The 21,522-nt window shown below is 44.1% G+C and overlaps 1 long non-coding RNA gene across 2 annotated transcripts in view; it reads right to left on the reverse strand.

Moving 5' to 3' along the window:
* The window catches only part of LOC121100283, a 148,496-nt gene that overhangs the window by 41,301 nt on the left and 85,673 nt on the right, over positions 1-21,522 (reverse strand). For both annotated transcript variants that reach the window (XR_005832043.1, XR_005832044.1), the window contains exon 7: positions 5,752-5,825. This is a non-coding gene — a long non-coding RNA (uncharacterized LOC121100283). The remainder of the gene's footprint in view (positions 1-5,751; positions 5,826-21,522) is intronic.

Here is a 21,522-nt window from a genome sequence, read left to right on the forward strand (position 1 = left end):
TGGTCATCTGGAGCCAAACCAGGCAGGGCATGGTGCACCTGGTTAAGGACTTTGGTCTTTACCCTAAAAGAGAATAGAAAAATCAGTGGAGGATTTTTAATCAAGAAAATCACATGGTCATACATGAGTTCTGAGAAGACCACTGAAACTTTGGTGTGGGGGATAGATTTGAGAAGGACAAGGTAGATGACCGAGGTGGCTACTGAGCTGCCCATGGAGGGCAGACGGTGGCTGGGGCCGGAATGGAAGCCATGCAGGGTGTCCACGGATGGGTGGACATTACATCAGCACAACTCGGAAGTTGGACACAGAGGGAGGATTCCTCGCTGGAGAGAGAGCTAGGAGAATGCCAACTTTCAGGGAGGCTTGTTCTTGGGTTTAGTTTTAGGTATGTTTATTTATGTGACCTGGGGAAAGACTTTCACCCTCTAGGCCTTAAAATCCTTGTAAGGATTAAATGAACTCACATGCCTATGAATGCCTGACACAGAGTGGGTGCCCAGTAGCCAGAAACTGTGTTATTGGGATTTTAGACAAGAAATACTGAAGCAACTTTGTCTTGGCCTTCCACAGACGGCAAGATCCTACACTTTCAGTCCAGATATCACCTTTTATTGTTGTTGTTGTTAAGATTTTATTTATTCATTTGACAGAGAGAGAGAGAGAGCCACAAGCAATGGGAGCAGGAGAAGGAGAAGCAGGCTCCCCACTGAGCCCTACGCAGGGCTTGAACCCAGAACCCTAGGTTCATGACCTAAGTCAAAGGCAGACACTTAACCAACTGAGCCACCCAGGAGCAACCAGATATCACCTTTCTTGAGAGAGTATCTGATCCACAAATGCAAGGTCCTAAAGTAGAATGTCCCATCTGAGCACAAAGTACATCAGGATTCTTGGATCACACTGGGGAGGAATTCACGTTTAATGTATGAGGACATTGCTTGATCTGCCCTTTAAAAAAAAAAAATTACTATGAGAAGTAAAGTTCTGAGACTTGTATACGTGCTACTTTCTTTTTTTCACATCTTGCACAGGGAAACAAGCTATGTCTGTCTAATTTATGAACTTTTAGGATAAACATATATATTTAACAAATATTCTTAAGCACCTCCTTTACATGGTGAACTATGGAATACAAAGACAAATAAGACACATTCCTTGCTCTTAATGAGTTTGTGGGCTGGTAGGAGTCACACATACACACTGAAATACCATGAGGGAATGTAGGATGACAGATAGTGGGGAGCAAAGCTCTCACGTCTGGAAATAGAAGATCCCGAGTTTCAAACCAGAAAGTGGAACATAAGTGCTGCTTTCAAATGCCATGTCAGCTCCGTGGTTTTGGTGGTGAAGGGTCCTGTTTAAGTTTGGGGGTCTGGAAAACCAGCAGGATGGACACCCTCTCAACCCTAACATAACAGAAGATGAAAATACTGTCGGGTCTGGATATAATAAACATAAATAGCCAAAAATCATTATTAAATTGAATTTTGGGAAGGTGGAAAGGGAAGACCTGACATGCTAAAAGAGCATTTCTAAAGAAAAAGATTATTTGCCAAAGAGCAAGATTTTCTATTAACATCAAATTAGATAACTCTTCATACAGCCAGAGAAGTGATGGATATTATGTCACATGGTTGACACCCATGGTTTTGTCTCATAAAAGGAACATGAAAAAAATCCACAGAATTCTGCCCAGTACTAGGTCTGCTAATCACCGTTCGGTGTCAGCTGAGAAACAGCAAACTCAAGGAGCCAGTTTACCCCACATGTTCTGTCACTTTGTAAAATTTCTTTAGAAATTTAAATTAAAACCAGTTCCTCAGTAATGAACCGTATTTTCGTCTACACAGCAATTTAAACATGCCGTTTATTTTCTGTCTGCCATGAGATTGGGAAACTAGGCATTATTGAACATAAAGCAAAGCTAATTCTAGGAATTTCCAAAATCAAAGTCTATCCCTAGAATATTTTTACATCAGGGAAACTTGAGAGTAAGTTCTAGAGAGTCCACTTTCTAGATGGTCTCGTCCTCCAATAACTGAAATGATTAAGGCCTGCACATTCACTGAATTGCTTGAAATAAGAGTCTAACCTTTAGCTAATAGGTTCTGTCAGTTAGTCTCCTGATTTAATCCAAAACAAGTTATTAGTTTATACCTCCCCATCTAGCAGGCTGGTTGCCATTAAGCAGAAAAAGTAATTCTATTAATGGAAAAATCAGTGTTCAACACATTCTCTAGGACTTGACTCAAATGCCACCTCCATTACTGCCTCCCTGGTCATCATACATGGCTCTGTGGAGTCTCTGTCATACTGAATAGAAATGGTTTGCAGTGCCCACCTGCTCATCCACACTGTGATCTCCTCAAGGGCAAGGACGGGGCGTACGCATTTTTGTGACATCATACCTGACACATAGCAGGCACAGCTGAACACAGACAAAAACACAGAAATACAATCAGAGAGACAAGTGGGCCAGAGAAATAACAAAACTGCACACCTTCCACAGTCATGCACAAAGGGAAAGGCAATGAAAGCCGCTGGAGGTATGGTGACACGTCAGGTAGGCCGCTGAAGGAACTGGATGTCAACCAAGGACCTGAGCAGGAGAGCCTGTCCCTTCTCGTTGAAGGTGATTTTGCCTTGCGAAATTTCCCCTTGGGTCTAGCTCACTGGTCAGAGGAATGGAGCAACTCCAGAGGCTGAGTGTGTTGTCTGAGGCAAGTCCCAGGCTCCCACCCAAGTAATCCACCTGTGGCTGGGGTTTGCGGTCCTTGCTGTTGTTTTTTGTTTGTTGAGTTTTAATGGAGAGTGGAGGGGAAGGGATCTCAAAGGCAAAGGTGCCTGTGAAATGAACATTGCAGGCTCTACGTGCGCCGTGTGCTTGAGGAAGAAACCTAGCTGCACAACCCCCTCAAGATACACCATGAAGTTGCATCACCCCCATTATGTAAGCCTTTATCAAAGCAGGAAGGGGGAGGGGTAAAGTCTATGACCGAACAGGAGTTCAGATGAAAATTTTATAACTTTTAACTTTGATGCTTTTCAAAGGAAATTTTTATCTTTGTTTTACATTCCTGCGGGGGGGGGGGGAGTTGTTTTTAAAAACATGATTTTTATTTTTTTTTTATTTTATTTTTTTGACAGAGATACAGACAGCCAGCGAGAGAGGGAACACAAGCAGGGGAAGTGAGAGAGGAAGAAGCAGGCTCCCAGTGGAGGAGCCTGACATGGGGCTCGATCCCACAACGCCGAGATCACGCCATGAGCCAAAGGCAGACGCTTAACCACTGTGCCACCCAGGCGCCCCTAAAAACATGATTTTTAAAGCCACCTTTTAGATTAGATATAAACAAAGAATGCCAGAAATGTTATACAATGTTTTAATTTCTAACTTTAGCCTTCATGTTAGTAAACTTAAATTCGTAATTCTATGAGCAGATACTCTTGAAAAACCTTTCTTCATTTCTTAAATCAGGAATCACCAAACGTTCGAGCTCAAAGGGACCTCGTCAGTTGACTGGTCTAACGTCCACACCTGGACTCTCTCCCTGCTACACAGAACTGGGAAGAATCACGTTTCACACTGTTGAGAACCAATCTTTGTACTGGCATAACTCCAATAAACAGGATTTGATTACTTGTTACTGAAAGGTAGTATTTCCCAAAACAGATTTCATCTAAAACTAGACGTTTGAGATAATATTTTTATGAGATTCTGTGGTCAAACAAGTTTTACAAGGACAGTGCTAAAGAAAGTTTAAAAGGGTTTTTTTTTGTTGTTTATTTTGATTTTAAATGATCAGACTCCTCAGAACATTTAAGATACCCATATAAACATCAAGACTATCCAAGAAGGAGGTACAGGATGCAGTGTCAAGGACCCCAAAACTCCTCCCTCCTCTCCCCCCGCAAGAAATGTCCATTGCATCATAGGATACTAGTGTTCAGTAGAACACAGCTCTGGAAAAGTGGCTGTGACGTTTTCAGCTGTAGCGAACATCTGTAATTTGTAGGGACTATTGGCTTTTAGTCACAGAGGCAGCATGTAAATTTGGCCTTGAGCATTCTAGTAGCCGATGCAAAAAGCATTAATCCCATGATCACGGATCACATAAAAAGTTCATGACGTTCATCAAATGAAAACACAGTTGTTCCAGAAGTGCCAGCTATTCTCGGTACTTAGAACTGAAAGCTACAGCCACTCAGGTGTCTGCGTAAAGAGGATCAGGTTGACATCCTCCGCTTCAGCTCCTTTAGTGCATAGAATACCGTTTCGTAGGCAATCTTACAGCATCCTTTTTCGGAGACGAATGGCATATTGCTACAGTGTAGCTCCGTAGGAGCAGCTTTACAAGGCGTCATACCCTGTTTCACATGATCATAGTTCTTACTTGTCTAACTCAACCCAAGACTAATCTCATTCTCCCATTAGCCAGCTACACCTGTCTCCAAGGGTGAATCACTTGCCTGCTCTGGGTTTGAGCTAGGTGGTCTCAGCTTCAAAGTTCTAGAGGTCTATGGGGTTTATTAATTTGACTTTCAGAAAAACATCAAATGTTCAGTGTCCTTAAAAGTGTGAATCCATCCTTGTAGGTATCTGTACCTTAAGTCGCTTACGTTCATGGCGGATATGTTTAACACATCACAAAAACCTCAAGCCATGGTCATGTGTCACAAATTTGGAAGAATAAAAAGGAGAGACTAAGAATAGGAGTAGAAGAGTGCCAAACATAATTTTAGCTACTCGACCATTTAGCTTTAAATCAACCTTAGTTTCTTTAGAAGTACTTTAATAATGATGGCAATCATAGTCATAATAATTTGCTCTAAATGAGCCTATAGTTTCCCATAGGGTAGTAGCAGCAGCAGTAGCAAACACATATTTGGCGCTTCCAACCTACAAGACCCTATTACAAGTATGAGACACAATTCCTCTTCAAATGTTCGCAATAACTCAAAGATGTAGATACCATTCCGATCCAATTTCACAAATGAAGAAACTATGACTCTGAGGGGTTGGATAACTCGCCTCAAGTCCTGCGAGTAGGAGCAACAGATCCAGAATTCAAGCCGGCTCCAGATCTGAGATCTAACCAACATACACGACTGCTTCTGGATCCCTGAGGTCAAAGACTGCTGACAGTCTGAGCGGCGGCCTCACTCTAGCTACATACCGGATATTATATTAGAGCACGCTCCTCTCAAAATAAGACTTGGTCGGGAAAAAGAATGTGGGGCTTTCTAAGAAAACCAGCTCCATAAGTGTAAAGAATAATAAAGATTTTAATGCTCCATGATTAATACCCACAGAACAATGACCCGAAAACAAGCCTCCAGTTCTCTTGGAAAACGGAAGGTGGTTTCCCCTGTGATGATAGAGCAGTCATTTACTCCTCTGGTAAAACCTGAACAAAGAGACCACCCTAAAAGTCAACAGAGTTGGGACTGTAGGGGGGTGGGGAGGCAAACTCCCCTGGGGAACACAGGAGGCCCTGGTCCCACTCTCAGTGCATCTTCTGCAAATACCCCGGGGCCCCGGCTGTCTTCCTCCTGCTTCAGAGGAAATATTAGTCTTTGTTCCAATAGCTCCTCTTATTTCTAGCCTTTCTCTCCTCCCCTCCCAGCACACACTTGCCTGTTTGGTGATACAGGAGAGGAATGCATTTGAAGTAGTCTAGCACCACTCTTAACATATAATCACATGTAATCACACATCCAGGAACCATGTCTCATACTTCTAATTACCTTCCTTCAGAGGATCTCAAAGCGTTTTTCAGACAGTAATGAATCACCTCTTCTTAGATATTTCCTCCTAAGACCTGAAAAGAGAAACACAACAATTATATGTCTTGTCCTCTAAACTACTACCAACATTTCTTTTGAAACCACACACACACACACACACACACACACGCACACGCACGCACACGCACACACAGGGAGAGAGGAGGAGGAGAAAAGGGGAAAGAGATTTTTTAATGGTGACAGAGCAGTGGAATTCATCACATCCTGTCCTGTGCTCACAGCAGGGGCGGGGCCCATGTCATCTGTATACCATAAGTGTTAATAATGACATAAAGTTTTCCTGCACATCATGAATGAAACGGAATCCATTTTCAGCTGTAAAATTGCCTGCCGCCTTTTATTCATTCATCTTCTCTAAGCCACCCATACCCTGACTTAGCAAAACCAGCCTTGTCTCATCTCCCAGCCCATTTTTGTAGTTCTGAAGTGCAGTACTCCCTTCATAAAGAACTGTGAATTTCCAAATTGGGTGAAATAGTTCTTAAAAGTTGGCTACTTTCAAAATCAATGAAATTTGCTTGGCCCTCGAGAGTGAACTGCAAACTCAGAGTAACTGTCTTAAGGAATATAGACGACCTAAGAGGCTAAGTTTTAACTCGCTTTTACTTAGCTTGTGCTGCCTCTTTGGTTTCTCTCCTACCTGTCAGAATAAGACCTGGGAGAAATCCTGGAAATGCTGATGTCTCAATAATCACTGTGGCTTCCTCCTAGGAGCCCCATCTCCATGCCTGACAAACCCCAGGGGGCTCAGCCTGGCCTTAGGGGCAGCGCCCGACCATTTCCAGCTGGGCCCTGAAAGGAATATATCAACAGTGACCACAGGGGACAGCTCCGGGCTGAAGAAGCCCAGAAGCTGTGAACAGTAACTTCCAGCCCTTTCCCAGCACAAAGGGGTTGTTGCCTGCCCGTCTCAGAATGAGCCTACCAGCCCGGAGTACACTGGCTCTTCAGTGGTTTGTCGTGCCTCTCTGGGGCCTGAAGATGGGCCTCTTCAGACAACCAAACATTTGGTTAGTGTGAGGGGTAATCCAAATTATGATTAGAAACAGATTACCCAGCTCAAAACTCATGTTTGGCTTGAGCAAAACCACACACCCAAATCCCTAATCACTTTCCAGAAAGAGGCCTCTCTTCAACTGGGATTGGGAACAACAGCCTTTTCTTGAACTTTTCATCTTCTCGCGTATTTCTAGATCCCTGTGCTTCTCCTTGAGGCACCAGCCTGGAAGCAGCTTCCAGCCAACCCCAGAGTGTTTGAGCATACTCTGCTGCCAAGGTGGCTGGGGTATGTGTGCAAAGCCTGGTCACCAGCAACTGGAGGATCCAGAAAGGTTAATTTCTAATTTTCTCATCACCAGGATTTGGAATAAACACGAAATGAAATCATCCTTGGTACAGAATTAAAACTTTTTAAGAATATTTAATTTACCACCCTTAAAAGAAAGTTGGCCAGCAATTTTTACCCACTCCCTGCTATGAGTACCCCCCATATCTCTCTCTCTCCTATCCCTCTCTCTTTCCTTCCCTCCCCACTCTCTCTCTCTCTTACACACCCACACACACACTCATCTTGGCAGCAGCTGTAGCCAGACAGTATCTTCATCCTGGATGCCTTCTTGATTCCCAACACACAGCTGCTAAGTTGGCCCTCACTCACCCTCTCCAGCTGTTGTTTGCAGAATTAGAAGTGGACAACTGAGGGAGAAGAGGCGAAGCTGTGCTAAGTGAAGGAAGATAAGACTAATGTACTCCTTTCTTGGAATCTCAAAGATCCAAGGACTGTTTGGGGGGGATCAGGACTAGCCATCCAGGCACCAGAAAACATCCCTCCACCTGCCCTCACCAATGCAACTGGAAACCCATGCCTTTCTTTAGGTGATTGAGGAAGTGAAACAATTTGCCATTCCAACTACTACCCCCGTGATGACATCTCCCAAGCCTTCATCTTCAGCTCTGACCCCATTCTTGAGCTCCAGAGCTAAATTTCCAGTATCATATCCAGAGACACATCCTGTCAGCCCCTCCAATGCAACATGATCTACTGTGAAGACCCCCATTCCCAACCTAGCAGATACCTCCTCCTCAGTTCCCCTTCTCAGTGGCAGCCTCCCCCACCCCTGACCCCAGTATACATGGGCTTGAAACCTTGGGCTTGAAACCTTCAAAGCCCTCTTCTCTAATCCCACATCATTCTATCTCTCAGATATGCCCTCTCATTTTCATTGCTACGGAAATGATTCTCCGTCACCAAAATTATTGTATTACTCTGCCTTGGTTTTGTCTTTCACCTAGACATTTTTTTTCTAAATAGTTCAACTTTTTCCCCTGCTTCTAAACCATCAGTGGCTCTCCTTGACCTATGATGTTTCTGAATAAGCTTTTCAAGGACTGCCATAGCTTACTCCCCATCCCACTTTTTTCTTCTCATCGGTCTTTGGATCCTTCCCTATCTTCCAGCCTTACAAATTACCTGGTCTTCCTGGAGCCCGGCAAACACACCTTGCTGTTGCTCATGCTACTTCATCAGAACGGAGTCTCCTTCACCCCTTTCTCAACAATTAACAGTGAGTCCTGGATCAAATGCTGCCTCCTCACCCAGAAAACCTGTTTCTTCTCTATTCCCGTGATACTTTTTTTTAAAGTAGTCCACATTTCATATACATATCTAACTCCTTAGCCAGTCTATTCCCCTCATCGTATGTAGGAGGATACTGAGGCACAGTATCTGTATCTACTACTTAGTTGTTCTGGAAATAGTTGTGAATTAAAACCAATTCCTAGAAAGAACAGGCCAGTTCAACAAGTGAAACCAAGATAAGATTAATTTGGGGGCAGCGCTGAAGGAGGGAAATGTACTGAAAGAGGAATGTATAAGAAGGCTGTTGGGGGTGGGGAAAGACGAACGCAGACCACTCCTTTACTTTGGCAGTGAGGGAAAGGGAGGAGGTCCATCCCACCCTACATCTCCAGTTCCCCCAGGGATCCACAGCCTTCACCTACGGGAAGAACCTGATTAAGCAATGTCCCAACGACTGTACTATAACAGAGAACAAACTGAACACTGCCTTGGGGTTAAGAGTTAAGGAACCATCCCCCGAAGTGAGCTCACTGGGCCAAGCACACACGAGGGAGTATCTTCCCGGAGATTTCCTTCAATGTAGTAACTCGACACTAAATCTTCCCTTGGTGCTGATCACATATTTAAACCACGGTTCTTCTACTTGGAATATTTTTCAAGAAAAAGCCTCAGGGGACTGTTGATGAGAGTAATTACACGGAAAGCAAAGTTTCCCAAGCCAAAAGTTTCTTCGAAAACTTAGAAAACTATCAGCCCTGTTGAAGCGACCAGAAAAGCTGAAAATCTGAGGCAGACAATGAATCGTTATTATTTAAATTCATTCGAATCTTATCTGTTGAACACCTACCCTATTCATGGAAGCCACTGGATCTACCTGTCCCACGTCACACCGGGTAGACGCAGTTATCTTCATTTTAGAAGCGAGAAAGCTGAGGTTCAGGAGCATGCGTTTGAGTTTACTTTGTCTCTTAACTAGCATAAATCTTTTTGAGGAAAGCCCACTTAGAGCCAATCCTATTGTGTCTTCCTCAGTGTCAAAGAATAGCGTGCGTCCAATAAATACTTGCTGAGCCTCAAAATCAAGATTTCCCACCCTCTTGCGAAAGCCATACCTTCAGTCATCTATGTCCTCTCTATCAACTACATGTCTTGCCTCTGAACTACTACCTGGCCGCCAGGAGAACAAGCCCCCCAGGCTTGCTCCTCCGGGAGCAGGAAGCTTCTTGGGCAGCGCTGCAGGGGCCCTGAACGCCACGCCCCACTGCTGGACCACGCCTCCCACTGAGCCCCCAGCCAATCGGGGAAGGGGGCGGGGCTTCCAGAAGTGGCTGTTCCTGGGAGACGGGCACTCCTCTGCCTTTCAACTTTGGCTGGCCTCCAGGAACTTTCCCCAGAGTGCACCAGAATGTATATGATGGTCCTCCCCACCTTCCTGTCTTCCTTTCTTCACTCTAGGATCAGACTTGCATCACAGTCTGAAGACCCTCCCAGCTTCTTCCCTCACCCCATTTTTTTTTCAAATGGTTTCGCCCTAATAAAATCCTGGCGCATTTAGTCCTGTGTTGATGTCTGATTCTTGGAGAACTGGGGACTAACACATTACAGTTTTTGCTCCAAGAAATTGTTTATAATCTTTGCTCCCTTCGGAGTATTTAGTGAGCACCTATTGTGTGCTAGGAGTACTATGGTTAACATCAAAAGCATTATTAAAGCCCTTAAGGAGCTGGTGAATAAATCAAATAATTACAAAAATTTAAGGCAGAGGGAGCTACGATAAGATGTAAGAGGGGAATCCCGACGTAATCTACAGGACTGTGAGAGAATCCCTGAAAGAAGAGCAGTTTCAGATGAGACCTGAAGGATGAGGAGGAGTTAACGCAGCAAAGGTATGGAGTAGTTCAGGCTGATAGAAGGTGCAAAGGCTCTGAGGTGGTAGGAAGCTCAACAAACAAAAGGACACAAAGGCAGGGGATGCAAAGCAATGAGACTAAAGTGGAAGGCAGCACCCATCTCAGATGGCCTGGGAAATTTAAGAAGATTATTTACCTTTCTGGAGTGTGGTTCTTTGAAAGCAAGTACACCGTAATAGCCCTCTTTGCCAGGTCTAATATAATGTCGGGCACAAAGTAAATGCTCACTAAATATTTGTTGAATCAAAGTAGTAGAAATCAATAAGGAAATAATTTTTTTCATTATTATCCCTAACATCAAGGATATAGCAAATTAACCCAAAGTATCAACCAGGTAGAGGCTTCTGTGCCCCACTGGCTGATAAAACTAATGAGAACAATGAGGATGATTAATCTCAGGCATTGATTTAATCCCTGGAGATGTGTAAGCAGAGAGCTTCCACAGCGGTGGGCACTATGGTGGGTAAGAACACGCTCCGGACCAGACTGCCTGGTTCAAATACTGGTGTTACCACCTCCTACCTGGGTGGCCTTGAGCAAGTTACCTAACATCACCATGTCCCAGGGTCCTCGTGTGTAAGGTAGAACTGATCACACTATCCCTGTTGGAGTGCTGGCAGGAAGACCTCGGGAAATCACTATATAAAGCACCTAAGCTGAGCAAGCTGCCAGGGGCATAGCATGTGTTCAATAAATGGCACCAATTGTTAGTATTGAAACATGGTTCTCTCTGCCAAGATAAAAGAACATTAGCAGGGAGATTTCTCAAACCAGGGTGAATTGTCATAAACCATATGTCATCAGGACTGCGTGGGATCACTTATGATGCAAGAGGCCAGCTTTGGGGACCAGCTGGGTGGGTTGCAAAGCCTGCAGCCTGGCTAAAAGACCATGCCCAGACATGTACTTTATACACTTGGATTCTGAAACCCACACTAGTACTTAGAGACCTGCACATTAGACCAGACAGTGAACCACTCACATGTAGATATATGCAGTACCCTCCCTGGGCAGGCAGCAGCTGGGGAAAGGACAAGCTGCTTCTAGGTTTTCTGTCCTGGAGGAGAGAGGCTGTGACTTTTGGCTTCACTTCAGAACAGCAAAATGAAGCACCATGAGCAGACCCAGCTCAGTTCCTGCCTTTTGGATTTGTTTTTCCATGTTGGACAAGGCAGTTAGAGCCCAAGCTTAGAAGAAAATGCCTATGGAATCAAAAAGGATGAAAGGGGAAAAACACCTGGCTCCCTCCCCAGGCGCTGCGTCCCAGCTGGCTCCGGCTGCCTTGGAATGGGGCAGGGTGGCTGGGACGTAATTGCCCAGGCAGAGATATGAGGTATGTGGGCCTACGTGCGCTGCTGCACACACCACCAGATCGGGAGGGACTCTGTTTAGTGAGTGTCCATCTGATAACAACCTGAACCCTTAAGATGCCAGCTGCCAGCCAAGCTGGACATGTCCATACAGTGGCACCCAGAGGTCCAGGAGACAGAGCAAAGGACCTGTAATTGACTCAGTCCTGTGTTAGTACGTCATCCTCACCAAAACAAGTCTTGGGCCAGGCTGGCAGAGAGACTGTATCCAAGAATTCCAGAATCCAGAACAGAGATTGTCAAATTCTAATGGGCTCTCTGATGGCAATTTCAATGCCACTCATAGAACCCGGGTCATCGCATTAGGATTTGGCGTTTGGGTTCCTATCTCCTATTCTTTTCTAGCCCTCCCATTGTCACTGGGCCCCATGAGTGCTGGCTCTTTTGGTGCCCTCTTCTTTAGGGCGCAGCATCCCTCAAGGCCTGAAACCTTCCTTCTCCCCATTATGGCCAACACATGTTTATTACTTATGCTAACCACTTACTGCTCTAAGTGCTTTACATAAATCTCAACTCATTTACTTATCGTGGCAACCCTAAGAGATGTGCACAATTATTTTCCCATTTAACAGATGGGTAAACGGAGGCACCAAGAGGTTAAATAATGTACCCAAACTCACATAGCTAGTCAAGTGGCAGAGCTAGGAAGCAAGTGCAGAGCCTGGGCTCTTCTCCATCATGCTATACTTCCTCTCTCTCTATGACCAATTTCTTATTGATTAAACAAATTTTAAAGGCATTATATTCCTAGGCCTCTTTTTCCAGAATGAACTGCAATCTGGTGCAGAGCTAGGATTTTCGAACTTCCTATTTTGTGTATAGTAGAATGGGGAAATGTTTCTAAATCAGGACAGGCTAGGAAGGAAGCTGTACTGCTCAAGAACTTGATTAATATGAATCATAACACGAATATTGAGAACTCTGGTATTTTTAGCCAAGTGAGTACTTGGGCAAAGTATCTCTCTTGGTACAAGCTCTGCCTGAGTTCCCAGCTGAAGAGAGACATACTTAGCACAGCGGGGGAACTGGGACATAGTGAGGAAAAGCTGCTCCTGACTCCTGCTACTCTGCCCACAGGGAGATCACAACCTTGCACATCTAAGCTCTGCATCCAAATTGGTGAGCCATTCCCAGGAATTCATCCCAGAAGGAACTCCACGCAGCCATGGAAATGAAGGAAGGGAGGGAACATTACTAAGCACATATTCAGCTAGGATTTAAAGCGTGGGATGTAGCTGCTATCTTCCCCATCTTGTGGTCCAGAGAGCTTACATATTCCCCCAACCTTAAGTCCAGAACTCAAACCCCATTCCAAAGGAAGGAAGGACTCAGTGCCAGTCCAAGCCCCACTTTTCCAGGAGCCTTTCCTGAGTCCTCAGACTCACACCCATCCCTCTGTCTTGAAACACCTGTATTAGCGGTAATCTTTGCCACAGTCCAATGCTTACTAACATTGTTTCATACTGGACCAGTCTTGTTAGCCAAACAGATGATAAATTTTGGGAGCCAGTGGCTGTGGGTTGAATTTTATTTCAGGCTGTCCCTGAATATTTCAGGGCAGGAAACTGGGAGAGGTAAAGACTTAGAACCACAGCCTGGTCTCCCTGATCAAGGGAGTCAGTCACTTCATCCCCAGTCGGTACCAGCTTGGCTTTGTAAGTTACTATCGCATTATCTGGTAACAGCCTTCATGTTATGCCTTCCCTCCTTGGTCATTCCCTTTAAAACCTGCAATTGGGCACAGACATTGCAAAACATCCCTCAAAGTAAGTAACTATGACTGCATTGTCACTAACTTGCATTTGGCACAAGAGGAAAGGTCGCCAAGTTTTCAACCCTGCTTCTGCTTTCCAGTAGCCCACCATGCTGCAAGCCCCTCCTCCTGGTGTGGCGCCAACCAACATGAGATCCGAGGTCGAATGTCAGCTTTCCCTGCACCCCAACACTTGGGACTAGAAGGAATGCATTGCCACATAGCAGGCACACTCAGACATGCCTGCATCATCACCAAGTCGAAGCCAACATATATTTCAGGAGAATTTACAAGGCAGAAAGCACCCTCTAATTTAACAAAAAAACAAGAGGGCTGGGTGTTTCCTTTCTTTTCCAAAGCTAAGACACAAAAGCTTTTCTCATATTAAAGAGCCGGAACCCACCCAACCTGATTCTCTCCTCTCAGTCAAGGAGTACATCATCGTCAGCAATAGGGACGAGGGCAGACTGAGTCACGGAAGAGGCAACAAAGAGGAAGCTGTCTTCTCTGTCCCACCACCTCTCCAGGATATGGGAGCACGAGGGGGTTGCCAGCTGACTGCTTCAAGGACAAGCAGGGCAGTAGTCTCGCATCCCCTGGGAACCTGAATATCACCTCCCACCATGATTCACGACAGAAACAGAGCAGGGCCCAGCAGAGACAGCCCTGAAATATGATGGTGAAGACTTCAAGTACAGGTCCTTCTTGATGCCTCTCAGTGACTTGCATCTCCCCATTTTAAGATAGATAATGAGGCCATTTTATACTCAGCCCTTTTCTGAGCCCACCTCTTTTGATTGAAACTTTTCTGTCCAGTGTGCTGTTCCCTCTCTTGTCTTCTACAGAGATGATTCCTCTATTCAATGACTCCAGAGAACTATGTCAGTGTATTTGCCTGCATTACAGGGCAGAGATTGCCAGCCTCCTTCCTCCTTCTCCAGGTTATATAAGCATTTAAATGTAGCAATTTCTCTTAAGATGGACTCCCAATTTCAGCTCATTCCAGACTAGTGAGGTGTGAGCTATGGTTCCCCTCAAATCCTTATTTCTCAGCTACTTCCTCCATCTGCCCCTAAGGTCCATTGTGAAGGACAGTCCCCTAAGGCTGGAGTTCCAGGTGATAACCAGTTTTCCCTGCCGCTCCTCTGATTGCAGTCCCCTCCAATTTTGTCTCAAGTGCAGTTATTCTTGGTGCAATGCTTCCCCAAGGATGCACGTATTCTGGTCAAGGAGAAGGTACTAGAGACAAAGGGTGACTCCTTGCTCCCCTCCTCCCTGGCATTGTCCACGTCTCCATAGCTCATCTACCATGTCTTTGTGCCCAGAACTGCCCTTCAGAGGCCAAGAAACTAGCTTAATGCTTCTCAAAAGATCTGTAGTGAAGAGCCAGTTCATTTTTTCCCCAATCCATTATGAACTTCAAGTTTTGTAAAATAAAAATAAATTACTAAAAAAGAGTTTAAAGTAAAAGACATGCAAATGTAAGCCCAACTTCTTTTGTTCTTAGATCCAACAAGTATAAAATTATGCTACCATGTTGCTATAAAAGTTTCTCAACACTTGCTCTCAACTTACCTTATTCCCAGACCAGCACAGATGTGAGTAGCCCTGCTCTAACGTGAGGCCTTTGCTACTTACTTCACCACCTAAACCCTGAACCTCTGGTCTATGCAAGATGGGAGAACAGGCAGCATCTCAGCAGGTCAGCAATGCCCCCCTCTGTATATTCCAGGGACTCATTCCCAATTCTTACTTAGGTTCCAGAAATATCTCTAACATTAGAATAATGCTGACTTCCTCAGGAGGAGACCTGTCTGCACTTCTCACTTCTAATCTGGAGCTACCTAACCCTAAAGCACCTTGGAGAGCAATGAAGGAACCATGTGAGAAGGAACAGGCAAACGGGCAGGTCACTGTCCTGGGCCATCCTGTGTAGAACCGATGGGTATTTTGAAAAGCATCCTCAGAATATGTGCAAGGTCTGAGAATTGTTATCAGTGGGGCTGGTAAGTCGTGGCCACCCAGGCTTGCAGTCATGCAAGTACCAGCTACACAATCAGCTGTTGTTTATTCAAAAACCTGTCACTGGAGCCAGGAGGGGGGGCTGTCCCTAAATGGCTACAGACAGAAGAGGGCAAGCTTCTCTACATCATTCAGGAGGGCCTGGGAATTAAGTGGGAGGAAATGGTGACCCAGTTTAAATACTTCCAGAAGAAGCAAAGAAATCTCAGTGTCTACCATAACAAAGGACTGATTGCGAGGTAGGAACACAATTGGGTGTGATCACCTTTTAGCAGGAGGAAGCTGGAAAGCGTGGTAGGAAATATAGGGTGGGGAGTAGGACTCCATTTCCTTGCAACAATTCTAAAAACAGCTTTATTGGTGTGTAACTGACATCCGATATAATTTGCATATTTACAATGAATAACTCAACCAGCTTTGACATACCTATACACTTGTGGAACCATTACCACAATCATAATAATAACGAGCATACCCATCACAACCCAAAGTTTTCTGTTGCCCTTTTATAACCCCTGCCTCCTACTTCTTCCCTTCCCACCTACGAGGCAACCACTTTCTGTCACGACAGATTAGTTTGCATTTTCTAGAATTTTGTAAAAGTGGAATCATACAGTATATACTGTTTGCTCTGATTTCTTTCACTCAGCAAAATCATTTTGAAATTCATTCACATTGTTGTTTTTATCATGTTGTTCATTCCTTCTTACCGCTAAGTAGTCTTCCCCTGAGAAGCAATTTCACATCACAAGCAAGGTCAGCCCATGACTACGATTTTGAGGTGTTAAGGGAAATTTATGAAGACTTGGGCTTTCCCCTAGAGTGGAGTTTGCTGTTCCTATCTTGGGAAATAAACCTTTTTTGCTTCAAAATTAAGGAGGATAATAAAGAAAAATCAGGCATTTACAATTCTTAAATGATAAAAAGGATTTTGTAATATCCAGGTTCTGTGGGCTGTGAGGAGTTAAGAAGAAAGAACCGGAGAAACCAGGAACCATCATTCCTACCCAAGATGCTTCTCAGCCTTCCTGACTTTCAATTTCTTTTTTTTTTTTTTAAAGATTTTATTTATTTATTTGACAGAGATAGAGACAGCCAGCGAGAGAGGGAACACAAGCAGGGGGAGTGGGAGAGGAAGAAGCAGGCTCATAGCGGAGGAGCCTGATGTGGGGCTCGATCCCATAATGCTGGGATCACGCCCTGAGCCGAAGGCAGACACCCAACAACTGTGCCACCCAGGCGCCCCTCAATTTCTGATTCAGTTTGTTTCTTTGCTGTGGTAGGAAATACTCTGACAAGGATGTTCCCATCACAGTTGTGGTTTTGCTTTTGGAGTCAAAAAGGAAGGCTATTCTGTAGTCACAATTAGAGTTATCCACTCATTCGCTCACCGAACATTTCTTAGGTGTCTTCTGTATGCTGGACATCATACTAGGGATACAGAAACATGCCAAAGACTTATAAGAAGACTTGGTTCCTGCTCTCACAACTTGTAGGGTGTGCAGACTTCACAGCTGGTTATTATAGAACAGATTCCTTCACAATGAACAAGAGATCAGAGATGGCAAATAGGTCAACATGGTGGTTGGGGCCAAGCTGTTACCACCATGGAGACCAGAAGACATGACTGTGGATATGGTGGCAAAGGAAGAGTTCTGGTTCATAGATTATCAGGAAACACAATGCCCCATTGACAGTGACAGAGAATGCAACCCCAGCTGCCCCATACGGGGTATTGAGGAAGATGGGAAGATTTAGGAGATATATGGAACATGTCTCCTGTCGCCCCTCCCAAATATGTCCTGGACATGCACATTATTGTTTGTCCTACTAAAAAGTAGAGAACTTATTTTTCTAAATAGGTGACAGTGTTCTAACAGAAGGTTTCACAAAAAAGCAGACCAGTATATGCTCCCAATCCTTCTGTCATAGAGTTATATGAAAAGAACACAAATGGAAAATAGGATACAAAATTGAATGAATAAGGTGATGACTACAATAAAACCACCAACAAACCTATTCCTTGGAAGGGAGGGGTCTAGTGGGGAAATGTCCAAAGAAAACACCAAAAAAGTTAAAACACACACACACACACACACACTTGTTTGTGTCTTCTTCAAATTTTCTTAGTGAGTATTTTGCTATTAAATTTTTGAAGAATTACTTTGAACCACACTCTTCATAGGAAGTCATGGGTTCTCAGTCAAAGAAAAGCAAAGTCAACAGTCTGAATTTGCCTGCAGTCTGGAGAGAAGCCTGGCCACAGAGGGACTTCGGGGAAAGCAGTGACAGAGGAGGGGTGAGACCTCGTGGAAGGGTTTTTGCCAGCCTGAGGCTCCACCCTGAGGTGCAGAGAGCCAAGAAGAGGTGCAGCCGGAAGTGGGACTGCAGTGCAACTGGAGAGCAGTGCAGAGGCGGGCGTGAGTATACAGACAGCCTCAGAAGGGCCAGGACCTGACTGGGTGAACATGAGAAAGTAACTTGATGGGGCTTCAAGATTCTTGGCTACAAATGAAAAAGCAAGACTGGATAACCTCTAAGCTCCTTTCTAACTCTAAACATGTAGGAATCTGAGTTGTATGACTCACTTCAACATTTATCCATTGAAGACCTTGGCTGTACCTGAAGAAGGACTGTGGGTCAACAACCATCAACATCTTCTTTGATTTAACACACATCAATTAAAAATAATTGAACACCTGTTACTAGATGTATAATGATGTATATTTTCCAGAAATGGAGTTCTGCAAAAGCACTCCCTGATTAGAGCAAGGGCTAGGAGAGCAAATCTACCTCTTTGACAATGTGACAATCCATCTGGTTAGGGACACAGGAAAAGGGATTTTCCAGGAGTCATGGAATGGAAATTGACCCGTACCTCAATGGGGAGAGGCTAAGGCATTGAGAACAAGCCTGATGCCTTCATGGGCACTGCTATTGGGAAAGGTGATCCCAACTTACTCCCAGAACTATCTCCACTTACCACACTTGACTAAACCTAGAGGTAAGTTGTTGTCTGTTGGTGAGGAATGTGAAAACTCACGCACAGATGGGTGGAGCAGGAAGCCGAGGGAAGGTCAGAGAGAAAACAAAGGGGTTTCCTGTGATGAGTCACTGCCTTCTGGGAAAAAATTTCAGAAGCCACTACATCCCCAGCACCTGTCCAAGGCTTGTATTTTGTGCTGAAAAAAAAAAAAATGTGGCAAATGAAGCATCGAACCACATCTGAGAGCCCACAGGCCACATACAGGGCAGAAATCTGGAGGAGAGCCAGGCCAGGCAGGCACATGTGACATTTGCACATCGCCTGCTAGAGTCTCCAAGCAGGGAGACTGTGGGTGGGCTGAAGATGCTCAGTTCAAGTCCCCCTTTTCTTTAAATGCAGCAAACTTTATGCTGTTCTGTCCTTCAAGAATCGCAGCTTGGATTTTCAGAAAACGTTTCTCTTCTTTTTTTTTTCCTATTGCCTTGTGATTAAGGTCAATGAAAATCAAAGCTTTTAATTACAAGCTTGCTGAATCCAGAAAGAAAACAAATTTGACTAATTCTGGAACAGGAATTGTTGGACTCCACATGGGATGGATTCCTCTTCTTGGTTTATTCTGAGCTGAGAACAAAAACCACCATTTATTTCTTCACCCGTTAAAAGGGTGAGGTTTATATGTAGCAGGGTAAAAAGCACATTGGCAGTCTCAGGCCACTCCTTATAAAACTAAGAGAGTAAACCAAGACATAAGAAGACATAGGAGCCCGAACTAGGGGATTCAATTCAGGAGAGAGGTGGAGGAAATTTCCAGGGTGATGATGAGGAAAACACATAGCAGTCCTGGAACCACCAGTCCTGGTAGGGGAAGGGAGACAGGAGGCTCTTAGGAGGGCTCTCTCGGAAAAATAAAATAAAATAAAATAAAATAAAATAAAATAAAATAAAATAATAATAATAATAATGTTTGTACATAGATCAAGATTAGATCAAGATGTGATTAACAGTTATGTGAAAGAGCTCGGTATAGAAAACCAAGCAACTATGCAAATTAAAACAAAAATAAGTCAAGTATTAACTCCAGGGGCAAAGAGTTCGATAAAATAGAAAGCACATTCCTAGTACTCTATATGACTCAGTACCCAATATTTACATACTTGTAGAAATGTGATCACTGAATACTCATTTAATCCACATTACCAAACAGCGTTATGACCATATTTGGAGAAAGGGAGGAAGGGAAGAGTGAGAGACATGGGGGACACAAATGTAAGAAACCAAACCATCATCTTACACAGAGGAAGTCAATGTACAATATCTAAACCTGAAAAACTAACAAATAGCATTATAAGCTTGTTATTTAGAAAGTTTTAAGATTTAGAAGTAGTTGCCTCTGGGGTGGAATCAAATGTAGGGTAGGATGAACATGGCAAATATTTCTTGATGTAAGAGTTGTAGTACTAGTTTTACTTTTTCTATTACGTACTTTTTTTAGAAGATTTTATTTTTTAATTGAGAAAGAGAATGTGTGAGCGGGTGGAGGGGGGAGGGAGAGGGAGAGGGAGAAGCAGACTCCTTGCTGAGCACCGAACCCAACATAGGACTCCGGGATAATGACCTGAGCCAAAGGCAGACACTTAACCGACTGAGCCACACAGGTGCCCCCACTCCAAAAAAACTTTTAAGAGTTTAGTTTAGTCTAAGGGTGCCACCTGGGTGGCTCAGTTGGTTGAGCATTCAAATCTTGATTTCAGTTCAGGTCATGATCTCAGGGTCCTAGGATCGAGCCCCAAGTCAGGCTCTATGCTCAGTGTGGAGTCGGCTTATCGTTCTCCCTCTCCTCCTCTATCTATCTCTAAAATAAATTTTTTAAAAAAGAGTTTAGTCTGAAGGCTCTTTTCTTCCCCCTCTTTGGGTCAATGCAAAAAAAAGGGAACAAAGGAGAAAAAAAGTATGTTATAGAAATTATTAGTATGAGGCCATATTGATAATGATATCTATTGTACGCATAGAAAAGAATGTAAAATGACATACACCAAGGTGTTAACAGTGATCATCTCTAAGTGGTAGAATTATAATTTTTTCTTTTCAAATTTTACCTATGTTTTATTGTATCTTAATATATTTAATAACATTCAACAAGGATCATATATTGCCTCCATAAAGAAGAAAAACTAATAAAACCTTTAAAATTAAAAAGAGAAGGAAAAGAAGAAGAATGGAAGACGGGGGTAGGGTCACTGGGTTTGAATTCAGAAATCACCCCTACCTCTTCCTACTTTTTCCTCTATTAGTCACGTTTTTAACCTTTTGTGGCTTTAGATTCCCCAGTCATAAAACAGGAATACTGCTACCTGCTCTGTCTCCCTAGAGAGGTTATTGCAAAAGGTGTCCAAAGCTGCCCAGTTGCAAAGCATGTTATTAAACATGGTAGACATGGTAAGGGCCATGCAAAGAACATGCACAATGAAGGACTCTTTGTACTTCACACAATCCTCGATGGTACCACTACCCTTCTTCCCTAGAAATGTTCACTCACCCAGCTTCCTCAGCCCACCTCAGGGAAATCCCTCAGAAGCTCAGAAGCTCCTTCCAGGGAGAGCTGGCTGGAGGATGAAATTCAAGGGCACCTCCTTTGAGCTTCTCCTCCTTTCTTTACCTTCAGGGGAAGCCTTGCTAAATCAGATCCTCTATGCCTGCCCTTATTCAGAAACCTTCCATTTTCCAGGATACACGGATTTGCCCCTCATTCCCCACCAGGCCCATTCCTCCAACCATTCCCACTCCTCTTCCCTGGACCTATCCCAGCTGGACGCTGCCACATTGGCATTTTGCACAGGGCCTCAGAGAGGGCCTCAAAGGGGTGCTCCTCCTAAGACCTCTACCAGGATAAGACATCTTAGTCCTGACGACATTCCCTTCAGAACTGGGCTGCTTTGAAAGGCCCAGGACTCAGGCCCAGGATACAGGCCCAGGATGCAGAAGAAACTTAAAAGCCTACAGAGAGTAGGTGAGTGTATTTAACAATTAATTTCTATCCAAAGCCTTGGACGTCAGGCTGTAGCCCTTCAGACAAATTGTAAAACCTCAACCAC

The sequence above is a fragment of the Ursus maritimus genome, unplaced genomic scaffold (genome assembly GCF_017311325.1).
Source record: "Ursus maritimus isolate PB19 unplaced genomic scaffold, ASM1731132v1 scaffold_36, whole genome shotgun sequence".
Lineage (NCBI taxonomy): Eukaryota > Metazoa > Chordata > Mammalia > Carnivora > Ursidae > Ursus > Ursus maritimus.